Genomic DNA, 6,069 nt, shown 5'->3' on the forward strand with positions numbered 1-6,069 from the left:
CTTTCCAAGAACTTAACAAGATCATCAATTGTAGTCCAATCAAAATCATGTAGCATACACTCAGGAGAAGAACCACAAAATTGATTAAAAGTCATAGTAATAGGAACTCTATAAGCAAGACAAATTTTTAAATAATTATAAGTAGAATTTCATCTAATATCACATTCTTCAGGCATTAATATCTGTCTAAGTCCATTTTGTTCACATTTAACTTTAAATTCTCTCGCTCTACCTCTTCGATTATTTCTTTGAATAAAGCCAACAGCAAGCCGGACCTTTTCAATATTAAGTTATATATATGACATGCACACTTAACATGAAATATTTCAGGTAACAGCAGAGAAAGGTCATCTTTTAAGTTCTCAATATCATCCTTGTTGTTAGATGCATTATCAAAAGCAATACATAATTTTTTTTTAATACCATAATATTCTACGATTTTAGTAATAGATTCAGAAATAAATTTTCCAATATGTCTACTATCTTCATCATACAAAAAAGCTAGAATGCGTTTTTGCATAACAAAATACTATCTATCCAATGACAAGTAATGGTTAAATAATTATTTTTATTAACGGCACAAACAGGATCAGGAGTTATAGCAATTCTACATTGAATATTTTTTAATAATGTAGATAAATATTAAACATATTGTGCATGGAGCCTAAAAATATCGGCACGGCAAGTAATTCTAGGAATAACATTAAACATATGATCATAAATTACTTGCATATAATGAATAAAAGCATCAGAAGAAGCAAAAGTGAAAGGCAAACAACCAACGGCTATCATTTTCGCTATTTCTTCCCAGTCCTTCATTTTATTATATTTTTTAGTTAATTGACCAGTTGTGGGGTTCAATCTAGTTTGTGTTGGCCCACCAACAGCTCGCCACCTTGTGCAAAAAATAACTCTATAGAGTATCACTCTCTTAAATGTCTCATCAACGAACCCGTACCCTCTTTATTGCCTCTGATTTTATGCTCATATATCATTTCACAAATATTGCATTGGACCTTACTTTCTCCTTCTATTTTCATAAAAAATTCTCATGCAATACTAGTTTTTCTATGAGATCTTGGGCACGGGGGGATGGGGAGGACGATTAACCGATTCAGATCTAACATTAGCATTTCCTACTGCGAGTGTCTCACCAATATTATCACTATCTTCATCTCAATTAACTGCATCTACTTTATTTTCTTCTTCTATACCATAATTTTCCTGAGCTTCTATATAATCAATATCGTGAGCTCCTACACCTATTTCTTCCTCAAAAGGTTGAGTAACCGGTACCGAAGGTACAAAGATATATCTATTACTTGAAATACCTCTACCGGAACTGCTACCAATTCATTTTTTACCACCACTTTTGGGACAAAATTTTTTGACACTTTTACCAAGGTTTCTTATTTTATCCATATTAAAAATAAATTAAAAAATATTTCAAATACACACAAATAATAAAAATAAATATTCAACAATAAATACACTAATTAAAAATTTAAGGTAAGAGACGAAAAGACAATACCAAATTTTAAAAGTATCTGAAAGTTGCGACTTTAGAAATTTTCCCTTGTATTTGTAATTGCAAAATTAAAAATAAAATTGAGCACTTTAGGAGATAATGAGAAGATTCGAAAGAGATTGAGATTTGAGAGAATGAGAATTGTGTGAAAAATGAATTTTGAGTTAGGGGTATTTATACTAAATTTTTGAAATTATTATTTAAAAAAAAAAAGATAAATGGCCAAATGGATGTTGGGCCTCCAACGATCATTTGGGCTAAATACCCAATGGCTACCCATTGAAAAAAATACCAATCGAGTCGGTCTGGTCCGGTTACTCGGTGGGCCTGGTCCGGTTTTCTAATCGGGTCGGTCTACTGGGTCAACACATTTGGCCAGCCCAGGCTCGGGAACGACGGTCCTATAGCCCACGGGCTGATCGGGCTGGGTCAATCGGGTCGGGCCCACCGGTTGGGCCAGGTTAAACGGGCCGAACCAGCCCCTTTGACAGGTTTAAGTCCAAGTATCCAACTTCAAATTCAAAGATGTGATTATTACAAGTTATTGTGATTTTAACCATGAATCTCCATAAATCTTGATTTTATACCATGCTTACATGAAATTGTTGTTATCAAACCCCACATGTTTTAATGTTATTATTCACTTAATTAAATCATGATTAAGTGTTATTGATGTTGAAATCATGCTATTACTCCAAGTTTTACACTATTCACATGTTTAGCTTAAATTATGCATTCCAAGTGTTTGATGAAATGCCTACAAGAATTGATTTTGAACAAATGCTTCCATATTAGGTTCCTATGGTTTTAGTACTATTTTGCTATTATTGCTATCGAGTCTGGGTTATGAATACCTAAAAACTTAGTTGTTTACTTAGTTTCAGTATCTTCATATTAGTTTCAGAATATGCTATAAGCATTATCAGTTCAGTCAATTGTCATAATCAGATAATTTTAGAACAGTTTAGTATTCTGAATCAGTTCAATTGGGAGTAGGATTTAGCACCGAGCGAACCCAGGGATGGGGGCTTACCTTCCAGTTGAGGGTGCAACCTTAGTAGCAGTCCCTACATTCCAGAACTACGTAGCCAGCGTAGGTTGAGATGTTAACCTGCCAGTTGAGGGATGATCTCATATGGGTACCTGCCAGTTAAGGGTAACCCTTAGTCCTTTGGGACAATACTTTAGTGGATCCATACAGAACCAGTATTAGTGCCCATGGCACGGCACTAACACCCTTCCAACTGGGGTTACAAGTTGAACCCCAAATTTCTCATTGGGGCATATCGGTTAGATAATAGCTCATGCAGTCTCAGTCCAATAATCAGCTCAGTAAATCAGTTTCAGTTACTTGACCATAGCATATAAATATCAGTAATTCGGTTATCAGATTCAGTATCTTTATTTACAGATTATATTCTGAACATGTTTATGCTTAGTCACGCATCCTCAGTGCTTACAGATTTTATGCATTATCTGTAATTATAGATTTTATGAATCTTAAGTACTTACAGATTTCATGCATTCTACACAGTATTTCATGCTATTTTTTCAGTCAGTTACTATTCATACACATGAAACCATGCATATCAGTCCACCTCATTTAGCATACTAGTATATTCAAAATACTGATCGCATACTCTTTTCCTACGCTATAGTATATCATATCATAGGTTCGGATGCTCAGTTCTTGGATCGCGCATAGACTTTCTAGATTATCAGCCGGACATAATTTATTTAGCTCAAATTTCTTTATCTGTTTTAGTCATTTATATTTAGTCAAAGTTAGTTAGAGGTTTTTCCTATCAGTTCCTCAGTTAGTTAGTAGAGGTTTTTCAGACTAGAACAAATAGTTAGTCAGTTTTCAAATTTCAGCTAACATTGTTAGACATCTTCTCAGTATTATCAGTTTTGTCTTATAGACTTTATCAGATTTATGACTTAAAACCTTATGACAATTCTCAGTTATATTTCGCATATGATCTTTTGTTATCAGTTTTACTCAGTGCTCATAGCAGGTACTAACTCATGGGTTAGCGTGTAGTCCCTCTAAACTGTAAGCACCATATGGCACCTTTGGTGTACTCTCAGGGCGTTACAATATGTGTTAACTGAATGTTTACATATTAGTTAGTATGTGTTATACACATACATTATCCATTACATGTTGTTGAACATATACATAAGTTATTTTTGGGATTATGTGTTGTTCTATGTGTTTGAGTCAATGGACATTAAATATATATATGTTAAATATATACATAAGTTTTAATGTGTTATTAAACTTGCAATGAAATGTACAGTTCATATATGTTGTTGAACATATACATAAGTAGATTTTGGATTATGTTTGTTTATGTGTGTTTGAGGCAATGCACATTACATATATATATGTTAGACATATACATAAGTTTTAATATGGTGTTTGATGTGCAATGAAATGCCTAGTTTTGTTATATATTGTTATTTACATACATTACTGTTTATATATTGTTGAACATATACATGAATAGGTTTGGATTATGTATTGTTATGTGTATTTGAGGCAATGCAAATTACATATGTACATGTTAGACATATAGATAAGTTTTGATATGTTGTTTGATTTGTAATGAAATGTCCAGTTTAATATACGTCATATTGTTATGTATGTGTTAATAATATACAAAATAGTACGCAATAATAATGTGACAGCTTGTAAGTAATCTTTTAATTTTTTTATCAAGTATTACTAAAGATGTTTTATATTAATTAATGTTGTTCTTTGTATGCATGTCAGGGACTGTGGAGTATTCGTTGCTGGGTATTCAGAATACTTAAGTGAAGGAATGGATATGCCTTTAGTGGGTTTTGAAGCAAAGTACCATTGTATGCGATACGCGACACTCCTTCGGAATTACGGTCTTCAGAAATCAAAGAAAGGTTATGTCAGTGACAATGAAGGCCATCCAAGACCAAGGACAAAATGTCTCCCTACCTGATGAAACTGGAACATTTAGCATAGAGTAGATTTTACGGTCATTATGGTGAAGACTTTATAATTTAATGTACTTTTAAGAATCTAGAATTTGAAACTAATATTAGTTGTTAATTATGAAACACATTTGACATATGTTTTTGGATTATAGTTTAATCTATTTTCAGCATTATATTGTGTATTGTGCACATTTGTATTATCGTGCATATGTCTACATATAGATAGAATAGTTGATTATATATACATAGATTTCTTTAAGAAACGTTACTATTATCGTACTCTCGGGACGTTACAAACTTGGTATCAAAGCCTAAGGTTTTAAAGTGTCCTGAAAAGTCTAAAGTTGCGTCAAGTAGAGTCTTGTGCATGAGTGAGAAGCACGCCACACTTATGGACAAGAGGCTATAAGGTGTTTTGGGAATAGTTTCCCTTCTTTCAGTGTTCATGTCCTGCGACTGAGCATGTGCTCAAGTTAAACTCTCTGTTTAATCTACTCTTTATTCCGTTTATAGAACATACCTCCCAGAAAGACAAATAAAAGATGAAACATAAACCAACCAGCACCTCCGCCCCTTCAGGAAGTTCCCCTAAATGAGTATGTTTCTCATGCAGAGTTTAGAGTTGCATTCACTACTCTATCCCATTTTGTAGCATCTCAAAATGCTCAACTAGCTGTTGTTTTGGCCAACCCAGTGGATAATACTGACGCAGTTAGGATTTAGGACTTTACCCGAATGAATCATCTTCTATTTTCAGGATCCAAATCTGAAGAGGATCCATAGGAATTCTTAGACATGGTGTATAAAGAAACAGATATTATGGGGGTGACTTCTAGTGAGAGTGCTGAATTGGATACTTTCCAATTGCAGGATGTGGCTCATACATAGTTTAAGCAGTGGAAGGTATATAGAGGCGTCGATGCAGGGTTTATAGAATGGGAAGAGTTTGCTATTGCCTTCTTAGATAGGTTCTTTCTGTTGGAGTTGAGAGAATCCAAAGTGTTAGAGTTAATTAACTTGAGGCAGCGCAACATGAGTGTGATGGAGTATTCCCTCAAGTTTACTCATTTAGCTAGGTATGTTCCTCATGTGGTAGTCGATAGCTGGTCTAAGATGAGTAAGTTCGTATCTAGTGTATCTGACAGTCTGATCAAGGAGTGTGGGACTACAATGTTGATTAAGGAGGTGGACTTGTCTAGGTTTATGGTTCATGCTTAATAGATTGAGGAGCAGAAGACTAAGAAGAGAGAGAGGGGGAGGACAAAAGGACTAGAACAAGTAGCTTTAATTTTAATCAGCTGAGGTCAGAAGGTGGTAGTCATTCTCAGTTCCATAAAAAATCTTCATTTTCATCTCCATCTTTAGCCAGTGCCCCAGTACCCATGTTCAGAAATGACAATCGGGATAGGGCACCAGGCTCTAAGTCTCAAAGCACTGTTAATAGTGGTTGTACAAATCCTCTTTGCTAGAAATATGGTAGAAACCGTCAGGGTATTTATAAAGCCGGTAGTGATATTTGTTTGGGGTGTGGAAAGCTAGGCCACAGAGTCACGGATTATCCAAAG

Source organism: Capsicum annuum, chromosome 4 (assembly GCF_002878395.1).
Source record: "Capsicum annuum cultivar UCD-10X-F1 chromosome 4, UCD10Xv1.1, whole genome shotgun sequence".
Lineage (NCBI taxonomy): Eukaryota > Viridiplantae > Streptophyta > Magnoliopsida > Solanales > Solanaceae > Capsicum > Capsicum annuum.